This window comes from Phaethon aethereus (genome assembly GCF_964289735.1).
Source record: "Phaethon aethereus genome assembly, chromosome: 3".
In the NCBI taxonomy this organism is placed as follows: domain Eukaryota; kingdom Metazoa; phylum Chordata; class Aves; order Phaethontiformes; family Phaethontidae; genus Phaethon; species Phaethon aethereus.
In genome coordinates, this window is record NC_138576.1 from 22,211,661 (window position 1) to 22,234,901 (window position 23,241).

Here is a 23,241-nt window from a genome sequence, read left to right on the forward strand (position 1 = left end):
AAACGGCCGTCTCCACAGGCCACACTACCTCCAGAGATAAATCTGCTCCAACGTGGCCTTACCCATAGTTCCAGTTCCTCCAGGGCTTCTCCATGGCCACACACTTTGAGGTGCTCCAAGCATGACCTCATGCACAACCAATAATGCTTCAAGGTGCACCTGCTGCAACATAGACTTATCCACAGCCACAGACGCTTCGAGATGTACCTTCTCCAGCGTGGACTTATCCTTGTGCCACAATCCCATCAGAGGTATACCTGTTGCGGCACACACATAACCGTGGCCACAGATGCTTCGAGATATACCTGCTTCTGGCATGGGCTTATGCACAGCCACAGACGCTTCGGGGTGTCCTGCTCCCACATGGACTCACCCACAGGTCACAGTCCCTTCGACTCGAGTTCACAGTGGAGTTCCAGCCTATTCAGTACAGCAGCACAGGAGAAAAACCAGCAATACCCCGGCCATCTGCCAGCCCAGGCCCAAGGCCATTGTTGTTATCAGAATCTTCCCAGGCACAGCAGGGTCAGACGATCAGCAGTACAGCAGCAGTGAAAACAAAATGCAGCCACTAACGAGCACTGGACTCTAATATATGCAGGGAAGGCAAACCCATGGCAAGCACAGGGGCCTGGCAATTAATGGCTAAGCAGCAATAACAGCTATAAATTTTATCATCTAGCACATTCCAATCAAACTTGTCATTATCTCAAACCCTTTGAGCCCCACGTTGGGCGCCAAAAAAGGACTGTCGTGGTTTAGCCCCAGCCAGCAACTAAGCACCACGCAGCCGCTCGCTCACTCCCCCATGGTGGCACGGGGGAGAGAATCGGAAGAGTACAAGTGAGGAAACTCATGGTTTGAGATAAAGACAGTTTAATAAGTAAAGCAAAAGCCGTGCACGCAAGCAAAGCAAAACAAGGAATTTGTTCACCACTCCCCATGGGCAGGCAGGGGTTCAGCCATCTCCAGGGAAGCAGGGCTCCGTCACGCGTAATGGTTTCTTGGGAAGACAGACGCCATAACTCCGAACGTCCCTCCACCCCTTCCTTCTTCTTTGTCCCAGCTTTATATACTGAGCATGACGTTATATGGTATGGAATATCTCTTTGGCCAGCCTGGGTCAGCTGTCCCAGCTGTGTCCCCTCCCAGCTTCCCGTGCACCCCCAGCCTGCTCGCTGCAGGCCAGCATGAGAAGCTGGACTGTCCTTGACTACTTAGCAACAACTCAAAACATCAGCACCTTATCAACATTTTCTCATCCCAAATCCAAAACACAGCCTCATGCTAGCTTCTATGAAGAAAATTAACTCTACCCTAGCTGAAACCAGGACAGCTGTCTTCTATGTCAGGTAAATTGATATAATTTTAGTGCCCTTTCTGAATATTTCATGTCCAAATTTCTCAGGTTTGGATTGATTTCTGTTTCTTATCCCTATATTGAAAACCTCATTGTTCTCAGTAACAGAACATTACTTATGTTGCCCTGATCAGGGAGGAGACTATTTAATCTTCTGAGGAATATGAATTATCTAATACTAGACTTCATTTCTCCACAGTAAAATATTCTGTAATTACCCAGGCCCAATTTCAGATGTATTAATTGGAAAAAAAATACTAAATATGTCATATTTATGTTTGAAAAAGCATTATAGTTACAGGTCTATTTATTTCAAACTAATATCGACACATGTATCTCCATGCCTAATTGCTTTCACACTGTGCTTTGCAAGATAACAGAAAATATTATTTGCTGGACATAACTAGTTTGGTATACCCTGTATTTCCCTAGGTTTCTGTTAACTGAACATCAGCACCTGAAATGACTGCTAACATGAGATCAGAACAATGTAGTTTGTGACTGCATGGTCCCATAACCATTTCTCTATGGGGAGCCCTATTCAACTATAATGTATCCTCAGTGGGGATGTGGAGGGATCCTGGATCCCTTTATGCTCCACGCATGTTCCGATCAGAGGGGGGTTAGTCAGAGGAAACCTGAAATGAAGATGCTTCTCTGCTCTTTGGTCACTAATGGTCAGTCAAGGCCACAGGAAGGGCATCCAGCGATGCTGCATGAATTACAAGGAGATAAAAATCAACTGACAGGTGCAACAGACCAAAAAAAAAGACCAAAACTACACAAAACTCAGGAGCATTATGCTCGTGTCAGTGTCCCCTGTCTGCATTATGGTGATCAAGAGGTGATTTGTCCTGAGACACTATCAGCTGCATGTGTCATCACTGCTGAGATCACCAAAATCGTTCCAACAATTGACATGACCCTTACAAGAGATGATTTAATATGAAGCCCTAGGAATCTTTACCATGAAAGAACCTTATTTATCAGTGAGGTAACAAGCCCCATTTTCTTTGAAGGGCTCTTTAGAATGTAATAATTTTTGTAATATCTCCCTAAATTAAACTATATTATAAACTATTATATGCTCTTCCCCACCCTCATGGTCAGTGGCTCAAAGACTATTTTTTAACCAACATCATGGCCTACATTGAAAAAAGATGATAAAATCAGTCACTAACAGACAAAAATTAATAAGGAGCATTAAAAATATATCCATAAATAATGGTATGCACATAGAAAGTACTGTCTGATGTTAATAAGAGTTATAGCAGACATTCAAATACAGAACATGAATAAGAGAAATTCTGATACTCAAATTCTTATCTAATGATACTGAAAGACACAGACCAAGAAATAAACATGCTTTGAACAACACTAGACTGTTTTTGTAGAAAAGAAAAAATGGCTTGCAACAGGCAAAATATTAATCTTTCCTACCCATTTTTACTGCTATTAGAGACATGATTTTTTTTGTAGCAACACCTGAAAAGTATTATATGGGTTTACACATTGTAAGCCACCTGTAGATGTTCAACCTTAATGATTCTATGATTCTATGTTCTTTATTGGCTTTAGTTTTTTTATTTAGTAATAATATTTATTTAAAATGGTAGTATATTAATACATTGGTAGTTAACAGTCTTTTCTCAAGTTTGGCTAGATCATTCTTCAGCCAGAACAATAAAGTATCTGAAAGATTGAGGACTTGCATCATGTCAGCACAAAAGAACAAAAATTCCAGGTGTTACCTGCTGCATCTTTGTTTCTGAAAGAGACTGAATTGACTAAAAGGGCATGGATCTCCAGCCACTAAACTTATTCATAAAGTTACCAGACATAGCAGAACTTCTTTTCATTAGCTGAGATGGTATGAAGTAAGAGGTCAAAAAAGTCACCTCCTCATAAAGGTTAAATTTGCCTGCTCTGTAAATTATCTGTTACGTTGAATACTTCATAATACCAACAATCTTGTAGGAAATTTCTTACTTTACAGAATGAATTCCTGTGAGTATCTGTAAGTCCCTCCAAAAGCCACCCTTTCTGTGTAAGCTATTTGAAATATTATGAGTTCAGAATACTACCAAATTAATAATTTCCATACATGTTTTACAGATTGCAATAGAATAATATTGCATAGATATGTCATATGACTTTGATCCTGAATGTATAATTTGATTTTAACATCTGAAAGCTGATATTGTGATCATTGCTTCATCAGCTTGGGATAAGAGAAATATTATAGTCAGAGGCATCTCATTCATATTCTACATTACTTTCAGAAACAGAACCATGCAGAAGCTACCACATGAATGTCACATAGGTATGTAGGAGGAAATTTGTAAGCAGGAGAGGAGAAACACTTTTAGTACAGTAAAAGAGTTGACTAGGATGATTTCTTTTCTGCTGATGTAATTTTTCAACATGAGAATTATAAAGAGATTGCCACTGTCTGTACTACTGTCAATATTCAGCAAGTAAGGAGAACACACTGGGATTACACAAAGACTCATACTGTAGTATCAGTCCTAGATAGAAGAGGAAATGAATAAATAACTGAAGGATGGAAGACATTTTATGGAAAAGAACCCTTGACAAATACATCTGACTACATGGCTGGCAATTATTAGTTTGTCTGAATAAGAAAATTAAAATAGCCAGACATTTGAAAAACACTGACTTAGTAAAACATGGCATTATGATACAAAATTGGCACTATAAGCCAGATTTAAGAATGGATTATATGAGCTCCAATATAACTGTGAATGACACAGTCACATCAATCTCAAAAGGGAGATTTTCAAGAGGGCTGTTTTAGTCTTAATTCTATCCAATATTGTCATCGTTGACATGGAAGCTAATATAAAAATTGTTGCTGATGGGCAGATGATAAAGACTTGTATAGTGATAAAAAAGGATGAATACAATGCTATTATGCTTGTGTAAGTACTTTGGAAATTTGAATCTTTTGGTAAACAGAATTAATTCAAACAGATTCATTTTAGCATTACTATTGATGACTGTTTTAGGCACAGGAAGGAAAGAAGAAGTGTATATATGCATATGTGTGTGTACATAGACAGACACTCATACATAGAAAAGTGTGGCTTATACCAGATTTCTGTGACCACTTTTGATTAATTTGAAAGTATCAGACAGCATTAGAGCTACTCTGACTACAGATAGAGAGATAACTTGGTAGACTAGTTCATGGTCCTTTTAATAATGTCCATAGCTTTAATGAGTTTTATTCTGATTCAACACGATTCAGCTATATTCCCACCCTCAGTACTCGAGTTCTTCATTGCTCATGGGCAGAATATGGAAGGGTTCTTTTGTATGGTATGGTCTAACTGGCTTCACACATTGTTTTAGGAAGTAAATCAAATAAAAATGCATAATAACATCAAAAGATCGTAACAGCAAAAAATTTCTATACTAAATTGCTCTAGCAAATGCCACTATAAGGAAACCTACAGAGAAACAAATGTTGCGCTCTGGATCTTCCTCCTAAAATAAACAACTGCTGAGGGACCTAATCTGCCACTCCAAAAAAGACCTTCCAGATCTTCATCTTCACAGCTCTCCAGAAATCTTAGTAGAAAAGCTGATCGTATTTGGACTTTGCTTTCTACTAAAAATCCATTTCCAAAAGTTGAATCAAAAGTTTGTCTTAGTCTAGTAATATATATAATTTCCGACTTATAAATCTTAACTTGGACTGGACCACGTGAAGAATGGGAGTCCTCTAAAAATGAAGCAAATGCCATTTCTCCAGTTGCCACAGAACTGCTTACATATAACTGGTCCAGAGAAAAAATATGGTCAACATCAGCAGTTCACTACAAAAGTGTATCACTTGAAAATGTAAACATGAAAAAACCCTCCTGCAGTGACTCATAAGCTCGTGTCTCTTATCAAAACACACAATTCTTTTTTTGTACGTCATTTTGTGAAAAATCATCACTGGCTGAACAAAGTTGCCAGCAGGTTGAGGAAGGTGATCCTGCCCCTCAATTTGGTGCTGGTGAGGCCACAGTTGGGGTAGTCTGCCCAATTCTGGGTTCCCCAGTACAAGGCGGAATGGACATACTGGAGAGAATCCAGTGAAGGCCCATGAAGATGATTAAGAGAATGGAACATTTCTCCTGTGAGGAAAAAGCTTGGACTGTTCTGCCTGGTGAAGAGGTTAATGAATTCAATTCACATTAATTTATTTTTTTCAAACCCAGGCAGGAATCAGGTCATTGAGAGTCCTGTTTAGAAAGGATTTGCAGAAACATTAGGTTACAGACTGAAATCATTGGTGGCCTCTATGATTCACAGCAGTAGGAAGTCCATATCAGAAGACCCAGAGGAGTTTGAGTTCATATTATCAGTATCTAAAGACTATGTTAGTATTCAACATTTGCAAAAAATAACGTTGAACGATAACTGCAGCATAGAGGAAGAAGGATGAAAGGCAGGTATAGAAGTAGGTGCAAAACTGACAGATATTTTTCCACACAAAAATCAAAAGCAAAAATATTAACCTCAAGCCTATCATATTTTGTGCGATAAAAAAAAGGATTTAAACTTTACTTTTATTTTTCTCTGTAAAAGTTTGCATGTGTTGCTGCAATATTTCCAGTTTGAGTATTTTCTTGGGTTAGAATCTTCAGAAAGGCCTAAAGGCACTTGAGATAAAGGTTAATTGGATTTAGGTGTCTAGGCACTTTGAAAATCCCATTAGGTTCCTCTCTGTAATCTTTAACAACCCTTGAAAATTATTTTCCTCTAAAGTAAATTGATGGGAAGTTAAGGAAATGTAGAGCTGAGAGGAATCTCATAGGCCTCCTGGCTGCAAACTCATCTTTTCCTCTCTGGTGGCCAAATTCTGGATGATATATAAAGTGGGTAAAAGGGTCAAAAAAATTAAGTGGTAAAACAATGCATAATATTCACCAATTTGGCACTTCATAGATATGTGTGTTTAATAACTTTACATCTCTAGGGAGTACAATGGATTACAGTAGGAAAAGAAATTCAATCAAAGGCGTTAAAAGATGAAGGAGGCAGGTTCTCCATCCCGTTTCACTTTTATTCAGCCTCATAACTTCTTGATCTAGATTCAGAATCAGTATTATTTATATTCATTAGTCTATAGGACTACAACCTGTTAATGACAGTAACTTACATGCCCTACCCTGACTCAGCACCTTACCATCCCATTCTTTTTATTTTACGTTCTTTGCCCAACGTTTTAACTTTACTTGCTCTTCAACTGTTCTTCAGATCTTTGCAATCTGCTTGCTTTTTCTTCCCCTTGCCATATATCAAACATTTAAAGAGAAACTTCATCTTAAAAATATGAATAGGTCCACCTTAATAAAATATTTTATTTTCCTCAACAAATCATCTGCTCAACTAGGCCATATATAGTGCAGTATAAAAAGTACCTAGTTGTTTATTTTTGCAAGATGGATCGTACCATGATTTTCAGCTACATTTACTGAGTCATTTTCATTGACTTCTGTAGAGTAGAACCCATTTACATCAACTGGAAGTTTGCCCCATAATCTGTCCTCATCTTTCTTCTTAATCTTAGTTTTTCTTGAGCATTGATGTGGAAATGTGGATGATAAATAATGTAAATCATAATGTATCTGTGAAAACTGAGCAGTGGAGCTGCTCAGTTATTGCCTGTAAAAGAGCCAATGTTGCAACAAACTGTATTGAAAAGCAGAGTAAGAGAAGATTTCCACTCCTAATTTGATTTACATGATATTCACTTTTAATGAAAAATACTGCAGAGAAATAATTTTGGGATAGAGTCAAAAGGTTATCACGTTTACAAATTATCAGTCAACTTAAATCCCAAAGGATGAAAAATTTCCTGTGGATAGTTGACAACTTTATTTTACACTTTGTGCATCAATACTGAATGGCAAAAAAGAAAAAATAGCGATCAATGAAAATGCAAAATGGATTAGCTTTCCAAAGAATTCAGGTTTGTTTTTTAAGCAACAGAGATCTTAATGTGATACTGTGTGATCTTGAAGTTGGTACATTTGCTATTGCATATTTGATTATGAATATGAGTTTAATTAAAGGTAATTGTGACTAGAAAAGTATGTTACCTGGATGATGAATTTTATATGCCTTTTGATACTGACATACTTTGGCAAATCTGTTTTGCTAACTAGCATGAATTTTCAGACTACTTTGCATCAGCACAGCATCTGATCACTCCCATGTTTATTATTATACTATTAAGCATACCTGGTTTACTTTACAAAGTGTGTGGTTTTCCATATTTATGTGTGTATGAGAAACTGTTGATAAGGTGCTGATGTTTTGAGTTGTTGCTAAGTAGTCAAGGACAGTCCAGCTTCTCGTGCTGGGCTGCCAGCGAGCAGGCTGGGGGTGCACGGGGAGCTGGGAGGGGACACGGCCAGGACAGCTGACCCAGGCTGGCCAAAGAGATATTCCATACCATATAACGTCATGCTCAGTATATAAAGCTGGGACAAAGAAGAAGGAAAGAGTGGAGGGACGTTCGGAGTGATGGCGTCCATCTTCCCAAGAAACCATTACGCGTGATGGAGCCCTGCTTCCCGGGAGATGGCTGAACACCTGCCTGCCCATGGGGAGTGGTGAATGGATTCCTCATTTTGCTTTGCTTGCATGCACGGCTTTTGCTTTCCCTATTATGTCTTTATCTCAAACCATGAATTTCCTCACTTTTACTCTTCCAATTCTCTCCCCCGTCCCACCGTGGGGGAGTGAGCAAGTGGCTGTGTGAGGCTTAGTTGTCGGCTGGGGCTAAACCCAGCTAAAGGAGCTTCTCTCAAACCTAAGGAATTGGTAATACGGAACAAATAAGAATGGCCAAGATTCAGCATGAGAGCATGAGAAGTAGTAGGAAAGAGATATTAAGTTGTTTAATGATCCTCCCCTCTTTTTCTATCCTTCTTCTTCCCTTCCCTTCTCTCCTCCCCTCCCCTTCGTTTCTCTCCCCTCCTCATCTTTCTATAAGGTTAGACATGAACAAGTGGTTCAAATTACCTTGTATATAGGACAATCACAGAACCACCAGGAAGGGGGAGAATGGAGGAATCATTCAGCTTAGTCTCAGTTCCTGGAAGTCATCATTAGTCAAACTATTTGTTAGCACCTGGAAAGCAATAAAGAAATCATTAACAGTTTACCTGGATATGAAACATCAAGTATTTTCAAACAAATGAAATTACACCTTGGCTCTTGAGTATATCTCAACATCTGGGATCTCACAAGGAAAGTTCTGGAAGCTTAAGTTCAGTTCTTCCCTTCATTTTCATTATCTGGATGACAGAATACAGACTGTGTTCAATAAACTTGCAGGTAAAGTGAGGAGGAAATCAAAGACCACTAGAGAGCAAAGTTATCATAATAACTTGAAGAAAAAGGTTTGAAAAAGAAGAGAAAGATAAAACTGTGACAAGTGCTAGTTAGGTCATTTAGTTAGGAATGACCAATTCTACAGATAAAGGATAGAGGAAAAACAGTTGTTAAGAGGTCTGTAAAAACATATCTTGGTATAACAGTGTCACCATATCACACATTGTAGTATGTAGTTGGAGAATCAACACATCAAAATATGTGCCATAACCTTTCAGCTTCTTTCAGCACCAGTCACAGCTCGAGCTCACCTGCAGTGCTGCTCTGCAATGAGCTGCAAGAAGGTACGGCGCAATCAGAGTCCGGGAGTGAGCGATGCCGATAATCAGGTACTTGAAAGATAATCTGTGAGAAAAGACTGAAAGGAGAATCCTTTAAGGGAAGGACATTGAGTCAGAGAATAATAATGTACAAATATTTAAAAAGCTGTTGGAAATAGCTTTTCTCCGCATCCAGATTGGGTAAAAAAAAAGAATAACCTTCAGCTGCAGAAAGAAAGATTCAAGTTAAGCATTAGGAAATGCTTTCAAACTAAAAGAATAACTAAGCTCTGGAGAAGATTATCCAAGTTCATCGTGAATTTCATTAGATGTTGGAGGAAAGGTTTGTACGCCTAGAGGATGTTTATGTTTTCAAGTATATTAGGGCTTTTCAATAAACAATTACTACATTTCTCAGAATATCCTACACTTATGTCTTTGTATCATTTTGAATGGGTCTTCCTCATTTGGAAAATGTTGTGTTCTTAGCAGTGGAGATGCTGTGGTGTTAATTTCCTAAATGTAGCAGAAACGCAGGAATTTTCACTGATTGAGCTAAAATCTGAGTTTATTTCAACCTTAGATAACTAAAGAAAAAAGGGGATGGAATGCCGCTATAGCCCTGGAGTAACACAGCGGCAAATACAGTCCTAAATACACCCCAAATAAGTATAATTTGTCAAATACTTTACTGAATTGTTGCTCATAAATTTATTTTTTTATTTTTCTTTCTAAAACTGGTTCATTTTTTTGCTTAACATTATGTAAATATTTCAATTTATTTTCCAGCTGATGATCAACTAGGACATTGTGTTGTAATAAACGCTATGGATCCATTTAATATTTCATAATAAATTTATTTTATTTTCCAGTTAACATTGCTGTACAGGATACGTAACAGCCTTTATTAACAATGTTTTGATATTATTTTTAATGTTTTGTATTTTAAAGATAAAGACAGTAGATATTAGGCAGATACAATGATAAATCAAGAAGTCCCTGTAAAATAGTTCATTTTTTTTTTGTAGAGCATATGCTTTAATGAACAAAACACTTGATTTTGTCTAATATTAGTGCTATGATATGTATAAAAAAATAGTCTGAAGTTATTCCCTTCAGACTATGAAGTTTTCCTGTCTGAAGAAAATAAAAAGATTTATTGTTTGTAAAAAATACTGATTCACTGAAGCCCCAAACTCTGAGAATGGACAAAATAAGAGTGAAGCCTTCAAATTTAATCTTTTATAAAATTATAAAATGAGATTAATTCAGATTAATGAGATTAACTCAGTGTTCCCAGTATCTAAAGGAATGTTGGATTATCTATGCTATTATCTCTTTAATAAATAACTTTAAATGATGCTTCACAGAGTCTGAGTGCCTTTCTTATTGGGTTGGTCATAGACCAGCACCTCCTGCTACAGAGACATCTATCTCTACCATTTTCCACTATATGAAGGGAGATTATACAGCTGATAGAACCAGATTCGTCCTAGAGGTGCAGGGTGAGAGGACACGGTGTGCTGGTCACAAGTTGCCATGAAGGGTCACAACCTGCAGCAAGGGAAATTGCAGCCGGGCATGAGGAAGCAGCTCCTCATCATCAGTGGTGAATCCCTGCAGCAGGTTGTTCAGAGAAGCTTTGGGATATCCACCCCTGGATGCTTCCAAAACTCAACTAGATGAGCCCCATGGCAAACTGATCTAGTTTTGAAGCTAACTTTGCTTTGAAATGGCCTGCAGAATCCCTCCCAGATGAATTTTTCCTATGATTTTATGTGCTCTTTTCCAGCTGGGGCACAACAATTCAACTTTAACAAGCCAACAAGCCCTGTTAATTTGTTAAAAATATTTATATTTCTCTTCCAGTAGAACAACCAAGCTTTCTATGTTCATTATTTTTATTACTATTGGTACTGGTGTGTTTCCTCTTGCTATACTCAGCTCTGTGAACAGGTATCTAGAAATAACTGGTGCTTTCATTCTGAGAGTGAAAATCTACACAACCAGATACCACAGTATCTACACAGTTATAAAAACAAACAAGCAAACAAAATCCTGTCTGGAGTTCTGACAAATTTGTGTTGATTTTTACAAGGTCTCCTTATGATGTGGAGTGATAGAGAATTTTCCGTTAAAAAGAAGATTGTAGAAAGGTATATAAGTGTTGTTTTTAAATACAGTAGCAGAGGAAATTCTGAAAGAAAATATATACAGGTATTCTTTCTTTAATAACAGCAATGTATTAGAAACTCTAGAATGCAAAGGGCTGCCTGGGTCAATTAGTCCAGTCTCCTGTTATTTTAAGTAACGCATTGGATAACATTTCACAATGTTTCCAGTCTCTGTCCCACCAGATTTTGGTTTTGCTTTTGTTTCAATTTAACTACTTGTCCTCACAACTCCCATTGAAAGATTTCTTGGACTGCAAAATGCATTACAACCACAGATGAGTTAAAATATGATAATATTCTTAATCTCTGCTTGATGTTACTCTATGAAAATCAATGGAGGGATGAATTTTCTCAGTCCCTCCACTCATTGCAGACTAAGGGACAAACCATGAGCAGTTTACAAGGCTGCTCTGCAAGTCAGCAGGTAGAACTCATAGAATCTTATATCAATAGTATGCTTATGATACTAGAGCACCAGAGAAACAAAAGGTTAAAATCTGATTTAAAATTTAGTGGGAAGCCGTTACAGGGAGGAACTTGCCAATGTGTTCAAGGTCTGTATTACTGACCATGTAGCCAGCAGCATTTTGGAGTAGTCACATTAGCCTCTGCACAACAGCCTTTATGCTCTGACACGCTACATTGTTGAGAGGTTCATTTTATCCTCAAGCATGTGGTACATAAATCATTTGTAATCCCCACAAGTCTAAATACTGCTCAGCTTCCTTGGTCCAGTTAAAGTATATATTAAAAAGATAGTCTCTAACTTTGAGAATTTCCAGTGTGACCAGAAAATATATGCCTAGTGTGATGGAAAAGAGCAGCAGGAATAAGATTCTGTAACTAATATGCCTGTATTTAGATTTCTATGTATACATGTCTACAAATACATCATATATATTGGGACTCATCCAGGACTCAGTACCCTAAACAAAAGCATCTAGTCTACTATCTGCCTCATTTTATCAATATTTTCTCTGGGGCTACAGTTGCTGTTTTAGAATGGCATGGATCTCCTGTAAATCGTATGTTGTATCGACAGCCCCATACACATGTCCTAAATATCCTGGTGTTTATAACACTGGTGTTTATACAACTGATTCCTGAACAAAATTTTGATTTTAGAGTGAGATAAATTTATTTCTGGGTTCTATTGACTTTATTGATGGACATCATATTGAGTTGTCCAAATATAGGTACCTAATTTCACGTGAGACAGCAGAGGGCTTTCAAGACATCTGCACAGGGCTATCAGATACAGCACAGGGTTTATGGGCTTCCTGCATGACACTGGAGCAACACCTGGAAACCAGACACCACATCTGAAACGACACTGGATCCCTGTGTTCAGACCACTGCCGTCCTCCTTAGACACCAATTAACAATAACAGGAGATAAATGTCTACTACTAACAGTCATATAGACACCTACACACAACCGTCCAATCCCGAGCTGATTCTTCCCCTGGGTGCTTAATTCAGTTGCCTAATCATAAGCTCCTTGCACTGTCTGAAGAGCCCTAGCATACAAGACATTTGGAATACAACAGAATAGAAAAAAGAAAAGAAAAGAAAAGAAAAGAAAAGAAAAGAAAAGAAAAGAAAAGAAAAGAAAAGAAAAGAAAAGAAAAGAAAAGAAAAGAAAAGAAAAGAAAAGAAAAGAAAAGAAAAGAAAAGAAAAGAAAAGAAAAGAAAAGAAAAGAAAAGAAAAGAAAAGAAAAGAAAAGAAAAGAAAAGAAAAGAAAAGAAAAGAAAAGAAAAGAAAAGAAAAGAAGAGAAAAGAAAAGAAGAGAAAAGAAGAGAAAAGAAGAGAAAAGAAGAGAAAAGAAGAGAAAAGAAGAGAAAAGAAGAGAAAAGAAAAGAAGAGAAAAGAAGAGAAAAGAAGAGAAAAGAAGAGAAAAGAAGAGAAAAGAAGAGAAAAGAAGAGAAAAGAAAAGAAGAGAAGAGAAGAGAAGAGAAAAGAAAAGAAAAGAAAAGAAAAGAAAAGAAAAGAAAAGAAAAGAAAAGAAAAGAAAAGAAAAGAAAAGAAAAGAAAAGAAAAGAAAAGAAAAGAAAAGAGAAGAAAAGAGAAGAGAAGAAAAGAAAAGAGAAGAAAAGAAAAGAGAAGAAAAGAAAAGAAAAGAAAAGAAAAGAAAAGAAAAGAAAAGAAAAGAAAAGAAAAGAAAAGAAAAGAAAAGAAAAGAAAAGAAAAGAAAAGAAAAGAGAAGAAAAGAAAAGAAAAGAGAAAAGAAAAGAGAAGAGAAGAGAGAAGAGAAAAGAAAAGAGAAGAAAAGAGAAGAAAAGAGAAGAAAAGAGAAGAAAAGAGAAGAAAAGAGAAGAAAAGAAAAGAAAAGAAAAGAAAAGAAAAGAAAAGAAAAGAAAAGAAAAGAAAAGAAAAGAAAAGAAAAGAAAAGAAAAGAAAAGAAAAGAAAAGAAAAGAAGAAAAGAAAAGAAAAGAAAAGAAAAGAAAAGAAAAGAAAAGAAAAGAAAAGAAAAGAAAAGAAAAGAAAAGAAAAGAAAAGAAAAGAAAAGAAAAGAAAAGAGAAAAGAAAAGAAAAGAAAAGAAAAGAGAAAAGAAAAGAAAAGAAAAGAGAAGAGAAGAGAAGAGAAGAGAAGAAAAGAAAAGAAAAGAAAAGAAAAGAGAAGAGAAGAGAAGAAAAGAAAAGAAAAGAAAAGAAAAGAAAAGAGAAGAAAAGAAAAGAGAAGAAAAGAAAAGAGAAAAGAAAAGAAAAGAGAAAAGAAAAGAGAAGAAAAGAGAAGAAAAGAGAAGAAAAGAGAAGAAAAGAAAAGAAAAGAGAAGAAAAGAGAAGAAAAGAGAAGAAAAGAAAAGAAAAGAGAAGAAAAGAAAAGAAAAGAAAAGAAAAGAAAAGAAAAGAAAAGAAAAGAAAAGAGAAGAAAAGAGAAGAAAAGAAAAGAAAAGAAAAGAAAAGAAAAGAAAAGTAAAGAAAAGAAAAGAAAAGAAGAAAAGAAAAGAAAAGAAAAGAAAAGAAAAGAAAAGAAAAGAAAAGAAAAGAAAAGAAAAGAAAAGAAAAGAAAAGAAAAGAAAAGAAAAGAAAAGAAAAGAAAAGAAAAGAAAAGAAAAGAAAAGAAAAGAAAAGAAAAGAAAAGAAAAGAAAAGAAAAGAAAAGAAAAAGAATAGCTCACTTGGAAGGTACCTACCAGAATCATCTATCCCTACTGCCTGACCTCTTCAGGGCTGATGTTGCGAATGAATAATTTAAGCCACTTAAAGAATCACTGCCAAAGATATCAGAAAGCGAATGGTTTTAATATAAATTTGTAAAAAGCCCAACTTAGCAGAATTCAATGGCAAGGTCCACTCTATTGCTTATTCAACACGGGAAAGGTATACAGAGAGAAACCGAATTACAATTAAATTGGAATGGTTTACTCCTGTATCGAATCCAGTTAATGTGTATATTGAGGAGAGAAAATGAGGGAGACCCTCACACTGAGTCACGAGGTTCAGAGTGGACCGAAATCCACCCCTAGTCCCAGACTTGGCCAACGGAAGAAGAAAGAAAAAAAAAAAAAACATCCAAGTGATGCAATGGCAATCAGATACCACCTCCTCCAAGTAGACTGATGCCAACCAGTCTCCCAGGAATGGCTACCTTCCCAAAAAAACTCCTTCCCTCACTTGTTATTGCTTAGCATGATGTTATATGGCATGGATTACTCCTTTGGTCAGCTCAGGTCTGCTGTCCTGCACGTGACTCCTCCCAAGTTCTTGTGTAGACCCCAGCCTACTTGTTACACGGGCAAAGTGGGGAAAAAGATAAAACCTTGACACTATGTAAGTACTGCTCAGCAACAGCTAAAATGCTGGTGTGTTATCAACACTGTTTTAGTTCAATACAACAGCACCATGTAGGCTGCTATGGAGAAAATTATCTCCATCCCAGCCAGACCCATTACAGGTATTCTCCAGGTGAAGTGGTTTACCAATTTGGATAGCTCTTTTAAGTGCTACTAGATTAGCTTTAACAATGTCAACTTTTATTGGCATATAATACTACTTCATTTCAAAACCTGGAGGTTATCATGAAGGAATTCAATTCTGTTTCAAGGTATTTAAATTCGTGTGTTTAAAGGTGACTAGACATCAAACTCTCATTAGTCAGTGTAAAACCTGAGACATTCAGCTCAGTCATCAGTGGTGTCTTAGGTCAGATATAGTTGCATGAAATTAGCCAAGAGAAACCGAAAAGAACTCAGTTGAGTTTGAAGATATGACAAGGGTACCAGTGAGACCTGAAGACTTCTGGAAGCTGTAGTGAGAGGCCAGTCTGGACACTCTGCAGCACTTAAAATGGCATTAGGGCTCAGTTCAATTGAGTTAGTAAGTATCCAGTGCTGTTTGATATGCTCAGGGTTACCTGAGACACCCCTAGCAACTTGGAGACTTCACTCAGGACTTCCAAGGGACGCTCACTCTTCTGGAGAGGCAGCTGGAAGCCAGACAGGATGTCCTAAGGCATCTAAAACAGCATTATTGTCTTAGGCAGTTGTATCTAAACTACATTGTATATTGAATCCTGCATCCTGAATCCATCTGAAACCTCATCTTATCATGAGTGACAAATGAGGAATGATGTGTGATGAATAAGTTTTTGTGGTAATTTCACAGTTTCCTCTGTCTCTATACTTTCTCAGAAAAGAGATTAAATAATCACAAATTTTTTTTTGCTTTTATTTTCTGTTTTAACAAAACTTGTCTTATGTCACTGATGGCAATGAGTAGTTGTTTTCTGGAGTGGAGACAATATGGCCTTTTTGCTAAGACCTGTAGTTTAGGCTTTGATTGAACTACTTAGCTCTTTGAGGATTAAAAGCCTGGAAAAGCTTAGATCAGTGAACAGTAGAGCGAAGCTAAAACTTCTGTTCAGTTAAAAATTCATATATTCCTTCAGTGTTGACTGTTTGAAATCTCTGTATAGTCCTATAATAAAAATGAAGTTGCTTCATATACACACCTGCAGGAATTATACCACCCAAGATCTAATCCCTCAGTGAAAAAATATAATAAACTTATTTTTGAGTATTGCCCAAGCCCCAGTAATTGATATCCAAGATGCTCCCAAGTCAAGAGTATAATTTTATCCATTGTGCAAGACACTACTAAATCTTTGCCTAGTGCTAAGCTAAACATTCATGCTACCAGATTTATTTGGAAAGTGGAAGACAGTTTTACATATAATCCTGGTGCTCAAGCAATTTTTTAACACCACAGTTCTAACTACAGTAAAAGGAATATTGAGGCTAGAAAAGACAGCTTAAAAATTAAAGATTTTGCTTCGTGGTTTTTTACATGGATTGAAAAGTCAGCCACATCTTACCTCCAGAACCCTTATTGATGAAGTAGATCTAAGTAAGATTCCTGTGATTTACAAAGCAATGATGAGCAGTTTGGGATCTTATGCAAGTGACACTAATCACTCCGGTAGTGTTGCAGTAGGGAAGTAATGTGAGCTATGTGATGACTGTGTTTGTAAGCCTCCAGCTCCCAAAAGCTTCTGGCTATCTCTTGAAGTCAACTTAATTATTAATACAAAAATAAAAAATAAAAATTAAACCTCAAGCTATGATCTGACCTCGAAAACCAGAATGAACCTAAGAATCCAAAGTTCATTATACATTATAATTTCTTTACTTTGAAGGTATTTATAGTTCTTTTGATACTAGTCTGTTTCTCATAGCTCCCGACCATGATTTCTGATAATATACTGCAATATTCTTGTTACAGACATTTAGTTAGAAAGCACTTTTTCACTTACTTACGGTGCAGAAGAATATTTTCGTTTGTGTAGTTTGAAATTATCTTGAATTTTCCTACCTGCAAGATTAATCCAGAGTAGAAACAAATCTCAAGAAATCTGGTAAGTTAATTATAATTTCTCAATCCATTTGCTTAATAATTCTGTGTTTTTGACTCGTACCTGTTGTGTCCATTTTAATATAAGTTTCATTATGAGATTCAGGAACAAGGAAAATGCTTGCATGCATATAGGCAAAGTAAGTCTGTTTAGAGCTGTTGACACACAGCAATGTTATATCACTAACTTTCCTGGCAAAAATAATCCTATTTATTTATTTATCTAACTATCTATTTGTCTATCTATCTATTTATTTATTTTAGGAAAAAAGTGCATATAGCTATCCGGGCAAACCCAGCGTTTTTGTTATTTTCATTTACTCTTTAGTTTATGACAATACATTTGAAATTGTGTATTGTTACAAATCTAGCTTAGAGACCACTGCTGACAGCCTATCTGTGAGAAATCAGCAAGTTAGAAAACATTTATAAGCACATGAGTTGCTTTTCTCTTACTCAAAATTTCTCAGAAGTATATTAGTCGTGGTAAGACCTTTGTCTACAGGAAATTTTTGGAAAAGCCAAGGGTTGAGGAAGAAAAGCACAGGAATACACAGAGAAGCCAAGAAAGAAAACATGTAAAGGCAAGTAATAGCGACTTATGTCGGGTAGCAAATCACTTTTCAGCTCAAATCAGAGCAGTGAGGTGAACATGGAAATCTATAGTAAAACAAGAAATAGCAGTTTCAGATCCTCATTCCAAAAACACTAGAAGAATAAGGGAGACAATTGGGTTAAGATAGCCCATAACCTGTTTGTTAAAGAAGTCATGGAGCAACATGTTGTTCAGCAACACAGAGTTGAAACAAGGTTTTCAATTTGCCTTAGAGATTTTGCCTTAACTAGGAGACTGTCATCTAATATTTTGCTTTTGGAGGTAATACACAGTTTGTATAAATATATGTAATTAAATTTTTGTATGCTAAAAACGACACTTGTCATGAATCAGTATTCAATGATATCCTATCTATTACACACAATTTGGGGCCCATATGCTCATGTCTTTCATGTCTTTCTAGAACCTATAAAAATTTTAATACTAGTGACAATTACTGATTGTCAACTATACTATTAGATATACAGCTCAGGCTATAACATTTCATCAACACTTTCAGTCTTTGTATATTGCACTGTAGTACAATATGTTTATTCCACAAGAAGCTACTTCCATGCTATAAGAAGTCCTTATAAAACTTTCTTGTTAGACTAAGCAGAGTGATTTTTTAGTTTCTTGTTAATCTTTAATTAATAATAATATTTGTAATATTGGAAATATTAGATATTTTATTCAACCACTTAATTGGGGGTTTTTAATGCAATTTTTAAAGTAGTCCCGCAAACTATATACAGTCTTCTAAAATGAATCACAATCTGTAAGTTTACCTGTAATCTTTCTTCCTCAATGCATCTAAGTTGGTTGTTTTGAGTCTTTTTTCTGAAGAACCTAAATGTTCATTTGATAATGACTCCTAATAGACCATTATCTTTTAAGATCTGCCATTGAGCAATCTCTTAATCCACCTAAGAAATTTTTTTTATTGGTATAGTAGTGTGCAAATTTTTAAAGCAGAACTGGTTTCAAAGCCCCAGGAAGAATCGAGTATGGGATGGTACTACCTACCACTGTCAAATATTAGAATAAATTATTCTAAATTATTAATAAGAAAACTTAATATTAAAATACATTTGAAATAATTTTATGCATTACCATTATCCAAAAATAGTTTCATAGTTCCCACATAAAGATAACTACCACTTCTTTTACTATTTCTAATGATAGACATCTGCTAAAGTTATTTCAGGATACCCTGAGTGAGAAAAAGTCTGTCATTCACCAGTGTAGCAGAAAAATGTCTCCTTGCATCAAGAAAGGCAGCAACAAGTCTACATGATTATTACCCTAATGTTAGATTATTTTGTTTACCACTGCTTTTAACCAGCATTCTTCTTTCAGGATAAACTATCCCATTTTATGTTATTTGAAACTTAAAGAGCAGGAATTTAGTTTGGGTTTATACACAGAAAGACAACTATTTTAAACACTACCATCAGCAGCACCGAAAGCAAAAGGCCTTGACCTTTTTACTTTTTGTGAAAGAGTTAATGATTTCTCTTGGTCTGTTAGCTGTGATACAAACATTAAAAAGTTTTGTCATTAAATCATGCATAAGGAAGAATTCATACGTCTGTTAAATATTGTTGAAATGTATTACAGCTAACCATGGGTTTCTTTTAACAGCCTGCAGCCAAAGCTCCTGTGTTTCACTCAGATCTTTAAATAATAACAGAGTTAATAAAATGTTGACTTTTTAGATGAAGACAATCTTCCCTGAAAAACAAATTTAAATCTTACTAGTATATGTTTCACCATTCACAAGAAACAAGTACTATATTTATCTAAATTGGTTGTTTTGTTTGTCTCCATAACTACTTCATCTATTATAACTGGGTTTTAATGTTTTGATTTTTATTAGTAAAGTAGTTATCATCACTGCATTTTTGATAACATAGAAACACCAGTAAACAGCCCACAGCGACAAGGATAACTGCTGTGTTTGGGTATAAATAATTGAGTGGCATATGTGAGAAATTAATCCTTTGCCTACTCTAAACAAAAAAAATTACATCCAAAAATAAAAAGGGGGCTGGATGGATGTCTCTGGTAGCTAGCAATGTACCTGCATGGGTTGCGAACACATTTCAGTTTATTCCTTCACATATACGTACAGATGTGATTTGTGATTAGATTAATGTTAGCGCTGGGATTGTTTTGAATGCTACTTACCTGAGTGGTAGGTAAGTACAGAGTATAGAAACATCTCTGCGTTATGCTTATTTAGTAGATTATCCAGCAGCACTCTGAGGCAATTTCTTTCTCAAAAGCCTTCAAATGTAGATAAGATGAAAAATATTAACACAAAATGTACATATCAACACAGTAATGAACTAATCCTTCTATTGTTTTGTTTTGTCTTTTCATCGTCTTTCATTTCCAGCTAAGGAAGAGCTGTTCCTTGAGGCAAAGCCCTGTATACTCCATGTAAAATCTCATGCTGGCAGCAAGGATCTTTTGGTGGAGTCCTAAATTCTTTTCTTCTTCCCTGGAAAAAAAGCAGTCCTGAGCCCATCCTCCTGATGCTCTGACACATCACCTAGATTTCTTGTTGTTAAAAAAGAGAGGAAACAACCAGAAGTGAAATACATTAAGACTGTTTTCGATGTTTTTCAAACTCTCTAATGGAAAATAAAAATCCTGAAGCACTCTGTGCTTTTCTCCTTTCCGCAATGATCTGTGGTTATGTCAAGGGACTAGAAATCACAGAATCACAGAATCATATAAGGTTGGAAAAGACCTTTAAGATCACCAAGTCCAACCATCAACCCAACACCACCATGCCCACTAAACCATGTCCCAAAGTACCACATCCACATGTTTTTTGAACACTTCCAGTGATGCTGATTCCACCACCTCCCCGGGCAGCCTGTTCTAGTGTTTGACCACTCTCTCTGGAAAGAAATTTTTCCTACTACCTAATCTAAACCTCCCCTGGCACAACTTGAGGCCATTTCCTCTTGTCCTATTGCTAGTTACTTGAGAGAAGAGACCAACAACAATTTCTAAATGCCCCTTGTTTTTTAACAAAATATTTCCCTGAGCTGTAGAACCTTTATGTGGCAAAGAGTTGGAGAAATGGCAGAAGGTGTTGCTATTTTATATCCTCTAGAGTTTGTCTAGATACCATTTCCACACATCCTAGATGTACTTCCTTGCAAAGAGATCCTTGCCTGCAGGCACAAGGACACGACTGTTACTCCCAAATACTCCTCGAGACTCAGGAAGTGGAAAAGGCATAAAGACAGCTTGTTTTCTTTTTTTGTATGCAACTTCATGATCTGCAGTCATAACCATACATATCTTAATACCATTTTCTTTCCTATTATTCTTCTTCCCCTTTATCAATGTTCATCTTTCTAACACACTTCCTCCATATCTTCCTGCCTTACTGAATACAGACTCAGCCACCCAAATGGTATCAGGATAATTCAGTTATGGTATAGTGGAGCTTGACTTATGCTTAGGTTTCTTAAGATTAAAAAAACAAATTACTACTAAGACACAAGATATACAAAGGAATGTGAAAATGGCAGTAGGCAGTATATTTATCACACAATGCTAACAAATTGCCACAACAGCAAAACCTTTCATAATAAAATTTCAGTACTTCCAAACTTCATAGCACAAAGCAAACAAAAATGTGAACCATACTAATTACTAGCCACAGGATCAGGACATATCACTATGGAGCGAGTTCTGTCTGCAAACACACATGTGGCTTCCACACTGTTTGAATTGTATAAATTATCTTTAATTCTATATGCAGTGTGGGTTCAAAGTTAATTGCCTGTTATATTACCAAAGGCAAAGATGAGTACATATTATCTGGTGTGGCAGGGAAATAAATTTTTAACAAATTGGGAAAAATATGTCCAATGTGTATTATATTTCCAAACAGAAAAAAAAAAAATTTATTTGCTCCACCACCTTAAATAAACTAATTGGAAAGAACTGTTACAGAAGCTGATTTAAGGTTGTAAGAGAAAAAAGATGGAAATTACCTAATACAAAGTAAAATCACTTTGTTTATTGACTTGCAAAATGCAGTTTTGGTCCTCACAGTTTGTAGGCATTTTCCATCCTTACTGGGAAGTTATAAAATATATAGGTTTCACCATTTTCCAGAAGCAATTAACATCAGACTAAAAGAAAAATTCGCCACAGGACAGACTCAGAAAAAAATAAAAAAGCAACAGAGAGAGAACCTTATTATCTATTAAAGGGTAAATAGGTGAACATTTAAAAGTATCTTAAAAATATTCTTTTTTAGTAGTTGATTTAAAGATTAATCAGCCTTACAATTCCCTGTGCGTCATAAACTGGGCAAAAACCAAAGCATGCCTCCCACTCCTTTCTAAGTATAAAGTATGGTATATGAGTTATGAATGTGCATGAGAAAATGTTTCACTAAAAATAGGTAACTTAATTGGCTGAAGCCCATAAAGCTGAAAAATAATGTGTGAAGTAGGTTGATGAAAACGAAAGAAGCTCCACTTGTACTTATTCAATCAAGAATGTATATTTGTTGTGACTGCTCAAATACTCTCTCTATGGACATATATCTGAGTTACATATGGACAATTTATTATGGACCAATGTTTTTGTCTCAGTGTTTGTCAGCGTCAAAATTTCCTTTTCCAATACAAAGAGCACTGAACTTCAACTGAAGTTTTACTCTGGCCTAAGTGGTGAGAGTTAGCCACAAACCATAGGAGCAAATGCTAATTTCACGGTTTTCAGAGAACATAATGCAACAGTACAGATTATTAACCTTACGGTTCCCCAAAACTGGTGCCTGCACTTCTTCCTCCCTGCTGGAGTTTTCAGTCTTATCAGACTCTTTTAGTCAGCAAAGACTGAACTGAATATGTCCAACTAGGTATAACAGGCAGATAACTAAAGACCACATCCAAAACAAAAATTTTCTCACCACCTATAGAATAATTTCTGATCAATACTAATTGCTTAGATAGCTACAGTCTTAATTGTTGCCAGTGTTGTATGACTTAAAAAGGACACTTAATCAGATTAGGCTTGTGAATCATCCTCTGAGACTGATCACAGAATCACAGAATAGGTAAGGTTGGAAAGGACCTTTAAGATCATCAACTCCAACTGTTAACCCAACAGCACCATGCCCAGTAAAGCATGTCCCGAAGTGCCACATCTACATGTTTTTTGAACACTTCCAGTGATGGTGACTCCACCACCTCCCTGGGTGTTGGAGTTCCAATGTTTGACCACTCATTTTTCCTAATATCCCAACTAAACTGCCCCGGTGCGACTTCAGGCCATTTCTTCTCATCCTATTGCTAGTTACCTGGGAGAAGAAGCCAACACCCACCTTTCCACAACCCCCTTTCAGGTAGTTGTAGAGAGCAATGAGGTCTCCCCTCAGCCTCCTCTTCTCCAGGCTGAACAACCCCAGTTCCCTCAGCTGCTCCTGGTAAGACTTGTGCTCTAGACCCCTCACCAGCTTCATTGCCTTTCTTTGGACATGCTCGAGCACCTCAGTGTTCTTCTTGTAGTGAGTGAGTGTAGTCTAGTGAGAAAACTGAA